Source organism: Lepidochelys olivacea (assembly GCF_965140295.1).
Source record: "Lepidochelys olivacea isolate rLepOli2 genome assembly, chromosome: 7".
NCBI lineage: Eukaryota > Metazoa > Chordata > Testudines > Cheloniidae > Lepidochelys > Lepidochelys olivacea.
The window spans coordinates 25,980,503-25,993,286 of NC_140417.1; the positions used below are offsets into that span (position 1 = coordinate 25,980,503).

The window sequence follows — 12,784 nt, forward strand, 5'->3', positions numbered from 1 at the left end:
GGAAGGCGAAAAACCTCCAGGGCCTCTTCGAATCTGCCCTGGAGGAAAATTCCTTCCCGACCCCAAATATGGCAATCAGCTAAACCCTGAGCATATGGGCAAGATTCACCAGCCAGATACTACAGAAAATTCTTTCCTGGGTAACTCAGATCCCACCCCATCTAATATCCCATCACAGGCCATTGGGCCTATTTACCATGAATATTTAAGTACCAAAACCATGTTATTCCATCATACCATCTCCTCCATAAACTTATCGAGTTTAATCTTAAAGCCAGATAGATCTTTTGCCCCCACTGCTTCCCTTGGAAGGCTATTCCAAAACTTCACTCCTCTGGTGGTTAGAAACCTTCGTCTAATTTCAAGTCTAAACTTCCTGGTGGCCAGTTTATATCCATTTGTTCTTGTGTCCACATATATCTTTTGACTTTTGAAGGTGTGAGTTTTATGGATATATTTAAAAGGGTGCCATATGCTCAGGCACCTTTGACATACTTTTAAAATGGCATTTTAAAGTGGAGCAGTACAGTTTAAGATAATCCATGACCGATGAGCCAGGAAACTAAAAAACTCAAATCCCTCCCTCTCAAGACAACTCTCCACCCTTGTAGCTCTTCATCATATTGAAATGACTGGGGAAAAAAAGATAAGCTTTGCCATAGAATATTAGTATTTTTAGCTTAAATGCAAAAACAAACAAACAAAACCCCAACTAAACCTATGGAATATCTGTTAGAGTTGGTAGGAAAATTTTGAGTTTGGAATTTTAATGAAAGATAAATTTTCCATTAATTTATTTGCTGTGTGTGTGTGTACTGGGTGGGTGTTTTGTTTTTTTTTAAAGTCCCCCTGCATGTAATACTGCTGAATCCTCACTATTAAGAGTGAACTTTGACCTCCAGTGGACAAAAAGTCTGGCGATCAGATGGAAAATGGAGCCTTGAGCCAACATTCAAAGCATATGTCAAAGCTGACTATGATTTTAAATAATTAAAAAGCAATCAAATAATGACAGGTTTCAGAGTAGCAGCTGTGTTAGTCTGTATTCGCAAAAAGAAAAGGAGTTCTTGTAGCACCTTAGAGACTAACCAATGTATTTGAGCATAAGCTTTCGTGAGCTGCAGCTCACTTCATTGGATTCATTCAGTGGAAAATATAGTGGGGAGATTTATATACACAGAGAACATGAAACAATGGGTGTTACCATACACACTGTAAAGAGAGTGATCGCTTAAGATGAGCTAATACCAGCAGGAGAGCAGGGGGCGGTGGGGGGAAACCTTTTGTTGTGATAATCAAGGTGGGCCATTTCCAGCAGTTGACAAGAACGTCTGAGGAACAGTGGGGTGGGGGGGAAATAAACATGGGGAAATAGTTTTACTTTGTGTAATGACCCATCCACTCCCAGTCTCTATTCAAGCCTAAGTTAATTGTATCCAGTTTGCAAATTAATTCCAATTCAGCAGTCTCTCGTTGGAGTCTGTTTTTGAAGTCCTTTTGTTGAAGAATTGTCACTTTTAGGCCTCTAATCGACTGACCAGAGAGATTGAAGTGTTTTCGGACTGGTTTTTGAATGTTATAATTCTTGACGTCTAATTTGTGTCCATTTATTCTTTTACGTAGAGACTGTCCAGTTTGACCAATGTACATGGCAGAGGGGCATTGCTGGCACATGATGGCATATATCACACTGTTGGATGTGCAGGTGAACGAGCCTCTGATAGTGTGGCTGATGTGATTAGGCCCTATGATGGTGTCCCCTGAATAGGTATGTGGACACAGTTGGCAACGGGCTTTGTTGCAAGGATAGGTTCCTGGGTTAGTGGTTCTGTTGTGTAGTGTGTGGTTGCTGGTGAGTATTTGCTTCAGGTTGGGGGGCTGTCTGTATGCAAGGACTGGCCTGTCTCCCAAGATCTGTGAGAATGATGGGTCGTCCTTCAGGATAGGTTGTAGATCCTTGATGATGCGTTGGAGGGGTTTTAGTTGGGGGCTGAAAGTGATGGCTAGTGGCGTTCTGTTTATTTTCTTTGTTGGGCCTGTCCTGTCGTAGGTGACTTCTGGGTACTCTTCTGGCTCTGTCAGTCTGTTTCTTCACTTCCGCAGGTGGGTATTGTAGTTGTAAAAATGCTTGATAGAGATCTTGTAGGTGTTTGTCTCTGTCTGAGGGGTTGGAGCAAATGCGGTTGTATCGTAGAGCTTGGCTGTAGACAATGGATTGTGTGGTGTGATCTGGGTGAAAGCTGGAGGCATGTAGGTAGGAAACCTACTGACCGCTATTCCTATTCCTGGTCACTCGATTAGAGACCTAAAAGTGACAATTCTTCAACAAAAAAACTTCAAAAACAGACTCCAACGAGAGACTGCTGAATTGGAATTAATTTGCAAACTGGATACAATTAACTTAGGCTTGAATAGAGACTGGGAGTGGATGGGTCATTACACAAAGTAAAACTATTTCCCCATGTTTATTTCTCACCCCCACCCCCCACTGTTCCTCAGATGTTCTTGTCAACTGCTGGAAATGGCCCACCTTGATTATCACTACAAAAGGTCCCCCACCACCCCACGCTCTCCTGCTGGTATTAGCTCATCTTAAGTGATCACTCTCCTTACAATGTGTATGGTAACACCCATTGTTTTATGTTCTCTGTGTATATAAATCTCCCCACTGTATTTTCCACTGAATGCATCCAATGAAGTGATCTGTAGCTCACGAAAGCTTATGCTCAAATAAATTGGTTAGTCTCTAAGGTGCCACAAGTACTCCTTTTGTTTTTGCAATCAAATAATGCAATTCAAATTTACATTTTATTCTGAAGATATTCTGCTTTGTTTGTAGGTCTCTCAAACTTACATGTGCACAATATAGAATGAGATCCTTGGAGACTCATATAGGACTGGATCCTACAAAATATTGTATGTCTCATGCAAGAGGCCGAGTACCTTAAATCTCGGTGACTTCAGGAGGAGCTGAGGCAATTGAGCACCTCATAGTGGGCATTCAGTACTTTGCAGGATTATGCTATTCCCCCCACTAAAATAGTAGGTGTTTGAGAAAGTACACTTAAAATCTACAGTGAGCTTTATAGAACAAGGTTAAGCTCTCTGAAGAGTGAGAATGAATAAAATCTCTGTTTTAGTAAGAAATAATATCTTTTCAAAAAGGTAACTTAATCATGACTCTACTGCAGCTATGAGTTAGTTTTATTTTTCCTTCCCAAATTATTATATTTCTACATTGGAGGCTCTTCTGACAAATACTTAAATAGAGTAAAAAGCCATGAAAAATATTTTTTTCTGCAGCAATAGTTTTATGTAGGAAGCAGACATGCGAGCATTTGGTTAGCAATGTACCTCTGGTATTCCTTAAATATGTTGTTGAAAGTGCATACCTCTGCATACAGAAGCAACCTTTATGGACATGGGAGGAAAGGCAAGATGTTTGAAATCACCTCAGTGTGTTTGATCCAGTAGGTGTACTGTAGTGTGACTAGAGCAGAGATGCCTGTAGTCCCTTGTTGGACATATAAATCTCTTCCACAGGCTGCTTCTAAGAAAAATTTGGTCTGATTCTGAAAGAAGGGCTACATTAGTTCCAGTTATCAAGAGCATGGAAAGTGAATTAGGTTTTGGCAAGATTTTATTTCTGAGCCTGGCACTTCCCTTTTCAGAGTCTTTAACAGCTGTTGTGCTCATTTAAGTACTCATACGATCAGTTCCATGGGGGCTGCATTTGAGACAGACTTGTGCTATATAATACAGACTTCAAAAGATAAATTTTGTTTTCATGAATATATATGCAGCTTCAGTTGATTTTAGTTTGAGTTGTGTGCATGTATTTGACGACAGATCTTGACAAAGCTGTACAGGTTTTTGTGTTATGGTCTTACCACTGGGGGGAAAAAATCTTTATTTTACATTGGTTTTAAAAAAATAACTCGGCAGTAGTTTAAAATATAAGAAGATTGAGGGATGCAGTTATTCAAACCACCTTACCTAAGGAACTACATGGTTTGAAGGATCTGTAAAGGGGCATGGAGCTTTTTATTCTCCAGCAATAGATCTAAGTCCATCTCAGGTCATTGTATCTGGAATATATATTACTTATTTGGCTGAGCAATATCTCTTGCAAAAAGAGCTGGGATTACTAAATCCATTTCCTAGTGATAGGTGGCATCCATGCAAAATCACTTTCACAGTTGGTCCTAAAAACCTCTTTATTAGCAGTTTCAGGTGAGGCCAACAACAGAATGAGCAAGAAGACTACTTTCTCACAGTCCCTTAGGAAACTGTTTAGAGGCACATAGGCGAATTGATGTCAGGAAACTTGCACTGCCATTGCTATTCATGTTCTGTTCAACCATATGGGATATTATTAATCTCTAGGGTTGTCAATTAAAAACAACACCCAAATCCTCTGCCCATATGTGAAGTGAAGTGACTGCCACTCCACTCTAGAGCGATATTCTCTTCACTGTATTTTTTTTTTTTAATTTCTAGTCTGAGTGTTTAAGTACACCATTAGGGTGTATTCAAGATGTTGAGGTTTTCCACATGGCAGTAGCTTCATATATTGTAGCTAGATTGCTAGTGTACCTCAGTCCAGAAGGATTTTTTTGTACAAGTTAACAATGGATTCTTTGCCTTAATAACGCGATGAAAACAACCACCAACAAAGAACTCTGAAAACACAGACCACTGCAACTGTTGCTATAAAAGTTTAGAAAAATGTTGAATTTCCTATGTAAATGTTTAACAAAAGTTTCATATACAATCCTTTTTGAAAGGAAGAAATATGTAAAAGGAGAGAGAATCCATAGGGTATGACTTCCCCAGCTCCAAATGTGAAATTTCCATTTATATTAATGGATTTTCCACATGCATATTCAGGGAGAACATGCTCTAAGTCTGAGGACAGGATAGTGCTTCTTTTTAGATGTATTCTTAGCTACTCCAGAAATTTTTGGTATTTTTAATAGAGAGATTTGATTATTTATTTCTCAATATTATTATTTTGCAAATGGTTTATCAGCATTTTCCACAAAGGAAGCATGTAGTAATTAGTTTAATTATTTTTCCTGACTACTCATATCTGTGTGTTTCTGCTTCCTACAGCAGAGTAGACTGGAGGATGATAAAAATACAGCATTGGTTTCATTTTGACCATACTAGGTACCATTTTTGTACACCAGCAGAGTACTCAGTACTGAGCTGATACATTTATCCATCTACTGGTATCTATTTATCCATTTGACACAAATCTTTATCCCTTCAATCTAGACTAACTACAATGACTACAGAGACTTATTTATTTCACCTTCTTTTAATCCCATTCACAGCTCTGGCCTTCACTTTACAAACTGGGAAAGAGATCAAATAGTACTCAAACATAACTTTAACTAGCACTGAGGACAGAGGTTAACTCTGTCTCGCTTCCACTGCAACTTGTTACTTTATCAATCATTGACACATAGAATATCAGGGTTGGAAGGGACCTCAGGAGGTCATCCAGTCCAATCCCTTGCTCAAAGCAGGACCAGTTCCCAACTAAATCATCCCAGCTGGGGCTTTGTCAAGCCTGACCTTAATAACCTCCAAGGAAGGAGATTCCACCACCTCCCTCGGTAACCCATTCCAGTGCTTCACCGCCCTCCTAGTGAAATAGTTTTTCCTAATATCCAACCTAAACCTCCCCCACCGCAACTTGAGACCATTATTCCTTGTTCTGTCATCTGCTACCACTGAGAACAGTCTAGATCCAGCCTCTTTGGAACCCCCTTTCAGGTGGTTGAAAGCAGCTATCAAATCCCCCTCATTCTTTTCTTCTGCAGACTAAATAATCCCAGTTCCCTCATCCTCTCCTCATAAGTCATGTGCTCCAGTCCCCTAATTATTTTTGTTGCCCTCCGCTGGACTCTTTCCAATTTTTCCACATCCTTCTTGTAGTGTGGGGCCCCAAACTGGACCCAGAGGAGAATGATCATGTCCCTCGATCTGCTCGCTATGCCCCTACTTATACATCCCAAAATGCCATTGGCCTTCTTGGCAACAAGGCCACACTGTTGACTCATATCCACCTTCTTGTCCACTGTAACCCCTAGGTCCTTTTCTGCAGAACTGCTGCCTAGCCATTCGGTCCCTAGTCTGTAGCGGTGCATGGGATTCTTCCATCCTAAGTGCAGGACTCTGCACTTGTTGAACCTAGTCAGATTTCTTTTGGCCCAATCCTCTAATTTGTCTGTGTTCCTCTGTATCCTATCCCTACCTTCCAGCATATCTACCACTCCTCCCAGTTCAGTGTCCTCTGAAAATTTGCTGAGGGTGCAATCCACACCATCCTCCAGATCATTAATGAAGATATTGAACAAAACCGGCCCCAGGACCGACCTTTGGGGCACTCCGCTTGATAGCGGCTGCCAACTAGACATGGAGCCATTGATCACAACCCATTGAGCCTGACAATCGAGCCAACTTTCTATCCACCTTATAGTGCACTCATCCAGCCCATGCTACTTTAACTTGCTGGCAAGAATACTGTGAGAGACCATATCAAAAGCTTTGCTAAAGTCAAGGAATAACACGTCCACTGCTTTCCCCTCATCCACAGAGCCAGTTAACTCATCAGAGAAGGAAATTAGGTTAGTCAGGCATGACTTGCTCTTGGTGAATCCATGCTGACTGTTCCTGATCACTTTCCTCTCCTCCAAGTGCTTCAAAATGGATTCCTTGAGGACCTGTTCCATGATTTTTCCAGGGATTGAGGTGAGGCTGACTGGCCTGTAGTTCCCTGGATCCTCCTCCTTCCCTTTTTTAAAGATAGGCACTACATTAGCCTTTTTCTAGTCTTCCAGGATCTCCCCCCAATTGCCATGAGTTTTCAAAGATAATGGCCAATGGCTCTGTAATCTCATCCACCAACTCCTTTAGCACCCTCGGATGCAGTGCACCCGGCACCATGGACTTGTGCTCGTCCAGCTTTTCTAAATAGTCCTGAATCACTTCTTTCTTCACTTTTCTAGAGGGCCGGTCACCTCCTCCCCATACTGTGCTGCTCAGTGCAGTAGTCTGGGAGCTGACCTTGTTCCTGAAGACTAAGGCAAAAAAAGCATTGAGTACATTAGTTTTTTGCACATCTTTTATCACTAGTTTGCCTCCCCCATTCAGTAACGGGCCCACACTTTCCTTGACTTCCTTCTTGTTGCTAACATACCTGTAGAAACCCTTCTTGTTACTTTTAACATCCCTTGCTAGTTGCAACTCCAATTGTGATTTGGCCTTCCTGATTTCACTCCTGCATGCCTGAGCAATATTTTTATACTCCTCCCTGGTCATTTGTCCAAGCTTCCATTTCTTGTAAGCTTCTTTTTTGTGTTTTAAGATCAGCAAGGATTTCACTGTTAAGCCAAGCTGGTCACCTGCCATATTTATTATTCTTTCTGGACATTGGGATGGTTTGTTCCTGCAACCTCAATAAGGATTCTTTAAAATAGTGCCAGCTCTCCTGGACTCCTTTCCTCCTCATGTTATTCTCCTAGGGGATCCTGCCCATCAGTTCCCTGAGGGAGTCAGTCTGCTTTTCTGAAGTCCAGGATCCATATTCTGCTGCTCTCCTTTCTTCCTGTGCATCTTACTGTGCATACAAATCAGATATCAGGATCCTGAACTCGACCATCTCATGGTCACAGCCTCCCAGGTTCCCATCCACTTTTTGCTTCCCCTGCTAATTCAGGCATTGACTGTTTTGTACTTTACTGAGGTCTTGCTGAGGGGAAATTCAGCTATTGAAATTCAGCTAACCATTGAATGTGCTTCCTTCAACCGAGAAACAAGAGTAACATTTACTGTTAAAACTGCTCTTACTCAAGGCAAAAGAAAGGTGATTATGCTATATAAAATAGTGCTTAAAACCACAAGAAAAAGATACAGTCTTTAAACAATTTGGAGTATTTCAGGCACTCTAGAGGTAGGATATGAAAAAGAAAATCCATAGAATCGTCATTGTCGTAGTGATATTAATAAGGGGTCTGTTGAAAATAAGCAATGTTGAGGACTCAAGATATCAATTTTTAGTTTGGACTCTTGTTGAAAAAATGAAACTTGTTTTGCATTTTGTCAAAACGTTTAATAAAAAAAAAACAGGCAAATGGAACATTTTAACTTTCAAGTGTGACTTCAGGCAGATTCTTCGGTGGTTGCTATGAGGTTTAGGGTCAGCTATTCCACTGATCTGGAGATAGTGGTCACACATCATCTAGACTTCGTTGTTCCAAAAATAGTATATGGTAAATTTATATAAAATTTGAAAGATAACATTGCTTGATATGACAACAGGCTAACACAGGTTGGGTTTAACATGTCACATTTAAATGCTAAGAAGTAAGGCAGTGCTAAAGATTTGGAAAGAATGACCCATCACAAATACTTAAAGGATATGAACCTTAAGCTAAACTTTGTTGATGATTACATTGCTCCCCCTATCATCCCAACTATTAACACATTTCCTTCTTTTCAGGTGTACATCCATTTCACACACTTCTGTGTGTGACTTCATAGGGGCTTCCTATCTCTAAAGATATAACTGAAAAAAACATTGTGCGTGCCAACTGAAAGGCTTCTTTGTGTATGAAAATGCCTTTGGGTAGGAGGGGTATTACTTCTATCAAATGGAAGCCACAACCATTAATTTCATTTGAATTAAAGCTGTCAAATGATTAAAAAAATTAACCACGATTAATTGCACTGTTAAACAAGAGAATACTATTTAAATATTTTTGGATGTCTTTTACATTTTCAAATATACTGATTTCAATTACAACACAGAATACGAAGTGTACAGTGCTTTATTTTTGATTAAAGGTATTTGCACTGTAAAAAAACAAAATAAATAGTATTTTCAATTCACCTAATACAAGTACCGTAGTGCAATCTCTTTATCATGAAAGTTGAATTTACAAATGTAGAATTATGTAAAAAAACAAAAGCCTGCACTCAAAAACAAAACAATGTAAAATTTCAGATCCTCCAAGTCCACTCAGTCCCACTTCTTCTTCAGCCAATCGCGAAGACAAACAAGTTTGTTTACATTTGCAGGAGATAATGCTGCCTGCTTCTTGTTTACAGTGTCAACAGAAAGTGAGAACAGGCATTTGCATGACACTTTGTAGTTGGCATTGCAAGATATTTACATGCCAGATGCGCTAAAGATTCATATGTCTCTTCATGCTTCAACCACCATTCCAGGGGACATGGATCCTGATGACGGGTTCTGCATGATAACAATCCAAAGCAGTGCTCACCGACGTGTTCATTTTCATTATCTGAGTCAGTTGCCACCAGCAGAAGGTTGATTTTCTTTTATGGTGGTTCGGGTTCTGTAGTTTCCGCATTGGAGTGTTGCTCTTTTAAGAGTTCTGAAAGCATGCTCCACACCTCATCCCTCTCATATTTTGGAAGGCACTTCAGATTCTTAAACCTTGAGTTTAGTGCTGTAGCTGTCTTTGCATTTTGTCAGATCTGTAGTGAAAGTGTTCTTAAAATGAACATGTGCTGGGTCATCATCTGAGACTGCTATAACTTGAAATACATGGCAGAATGCGGGTAAAACAGAGCAGGGGACATGCAATTCTCCTCCAAGGAGTTCAGTCACAAATTTTAATTAATACCTTATTTTTTTAACAAGCATAATCAGCATGGAAGCATGTCCTCTGGAATGGTGACCGAAGCATGAAGGGGCACACGAATATTTAGCGTAACTGGCATGTAAATACCTTGCAATGCCGGCTACAAAAGTGTCATGCAAATGCCTGTTCTCACTTTCTGGTGATGATGTAAATAAGAAGAGGGCAGCATTATCTCCTGCAAATGTAAACAAACTTGTTTGTCTTCGCGATTGGCTGAACAAGAGGAGGACTGAGTGGACTTGTGGGCTCTGAAATTTTACGTTTTTGTTTTTAAATGCAGCTATGTTACAAAAAAAAAATCTACATTTGTAAGTTGCACTGTCACAACAAAGAGATTGCATTGCACTACTTGTATGAGGTGAATTGAAAAACACTATCATTTTTACAGTGCAAGTATTTGTAATAAAAGATAATATACACTTTCAATTACAACACAGAATAAAATATATACGAAAATGTAGAAGAACATCCAAAATATTTAATAAATTTCAATTAGTATTGTTTAACAGTGTGATTAAAACTGTGATAAATTGTGATTAATTTGAGTTAATAATGTGAGTTTACTGCGATTAATCGACAGCCCTAATTTGAATGAATTTTTCAGTAACTTTCTTTTTGACACTCTTGTAACTAACGTATTTACAGCTTGCATGTTTTAAATTATCTTATTAATAACTCTACTTCATGTTTTAACCTCCTTACTGCCTGTGACCAGGATCTCTCATTGCTATGCAATGATGAATGTACAGTGGTTATTAGTGTTGTGAAATTCTAACTCCCAGACCAATGTATTCATTTAAAGTTTATTTTGTGTGGGTGTGGTTTTTTTAAGTATTGAATCCTGTTTATGGACATACCTAGAATAGTGCAGAAAACCATTGTGCAGACTCCTCCATAGTCTGTTCTGTGTAGGTCAGGGCAAATAACAGGCAAATAAGCTAGGTTTGAGGACATCTTTCCCTGGGCAATTAAAGTTAGTCTGTTGTACTGTGGCATTTTGTCAGGCTTTATTCCCTCTAGTTGCCTCAGTGTCTGTTAAATTATTGCACCTCAGAACTGCACCTTCCCTGAGCAGAAGGAAACTTGTGCTGTTGAATAGGATGGATTTTAACCAATAGATTCATCATGCTGAGGACGACAGGTTGGATTTAAAGAAGATATAAAACAGTGAAAGATTAATTTATCCACTTCATGTTGATACCCTGACCATGTATTCATATTGTAATACCTGAATTTTTCTTCCAAAATATGTAGTATGATTTCTTCTCTAAATCTTTAAAACGATAAACTAAATATAACTGAACAATTTATTTAGCAAATATTGTACTTTACTACCTTGTATAAGATAGTATCCAAGTTACACTAGTTGCCAGTTTTACCCCAACGTATCAAATCTGAACCTAGCCCTTTTGTATTCAATACCAGTTAACTACTTTAATCGCAAAAATGAACAAAATACTGTCATCTTAGTTGTGGGAATGGAAGTGAGGAGGAAAGACAGAGACTCCTGCAACATTTAGAAAAAATGTCATTTGCATAAAATGAAGTTATCGAATTATTCAACCTATAAAAATATTAGACATTAGGCCTGCTCTACAACTGCTGAATCGGAATTAGATGCAATATCTAAAATTATTGCATGGGTATGCAGATCTGGGCTGATGGATATTGCTCAATTACAACTCTTTAGGTATTTATTGAATAGAGATATAATTTTATTTCTTTAGGACCTTGATCTATTTTACTTACAAGTTACATTGATATATTGTACCAATATGCCACTATTGCAGCAGTTCATTTTGACTGGAAATGATCTGGAGAAAGGTGGCAAAATCTGGAGATGATACAAAATTACTCAAGATAGTTAAGTCCAAAGAAGACTGCAAACAGTTACAGGGGATCTCACTAAAGAGGGTGACTGGGCAACAAAATGGCAGATGAAATTTAATGTTGATAAATGCAAAGTAACGTATATTGGAAAACATCCCAACTTTACATACAAAATGATAGGATCTAAATTAGCTGTTACAACTCGAGAGAGGTCTTGGAGTCATTGTGGATAGTTCTCTGAAAACATCTGCTTAATGTGCAGCAGCAATCAAAAAAGCTAACCATGTTCGGAACCATTAGGAAAGGGATAGATAATAAGACAGTAAATATTATAATGCTACTATATAAATCCATGGTATTGGCCACACCTTGAATACTGTGTGCAGTTCTGGTCACCCCATCTCAAAAAAGATGTATTAGAATTGAAAAAAGTACGGAGACGGTTGGAAAAAACCCCAATATTAAGGGTATGGAACAGCTTCCTAAGAGAAGAGAGAAAATGATTCGGACTTTTCAGCTTGGAAAACAGACAACTAAGAGGGGAATATGACAGAGGTCTATAAAATCGTGACTGGTGTGGAGAAAGTGAATAGGGAGTGGTGTTTATTCTTTCACATAACACAAGAACTAGCAGTCATCCAGCGCAATTAATAAGCGACAGATTTAAAATAAACAAAAGGAAGTTTTCTTCACACAACCTGTGGAACGTATTGTCAGGGGATGTTATGAATGTCAAAACTATAACTGGGTTTAAAAAAGAATTAGGTTCATGGAGTTTAGGTCCATCAGTGGCTATTAACCAAGATGGTCAGGGATGCAACCCCATGCTCTGGGTGTCCCTAGCCTCTGATTGGGAGTGAGTGACAGGGGATGATGGTTGCCTGTTCTGTCCATTCCCGAAGCATCTGGCTTTGGTAAATGTCAGAAGACAGAATACTGGGCTAGATGGACAATTGGTCTGATCTAGTATGGCCGTTCTTATGTTCTTATTGACTGCAATGTGTAATGAATGCTCTGAATAGAATGTACACATTAGTCCTATACACGCTGAGGATAGAGAGCAGATATGAGGTTATATATATATATATATATATATATAGGCTAGAAACATGCTTTCACATGCCATTTCTTATGTTCCTAGTACTATAATTAAAAGGTTGTAGTGCCAATATCCTTGAAAAATTGGAATTAATAGTTACATAGACCATTTGATTGCAAAAATATGTAACTTTTTCTTGTAAATGTATTTCTTGTTTTGGGGAATCTGAAATGAA

The 12,784-nt window shown here is 39.0% G+C and overlaps 1 protein-coding gene across 7 annotated transcripts in view; it reads left to right on the forward strand.

The window, feature by feature from the left end:
• ARHGEF3 (Rho guanine nucleotide exchange factor 3) overlaps positions 1-12,784 on the forward strand; it is a 311,727-nt gene that overhangs the window by 259,579 nt on the left and 39,364 nt on the right. The gene's annotated exons all lie outside the window — the stretch shown is intronic.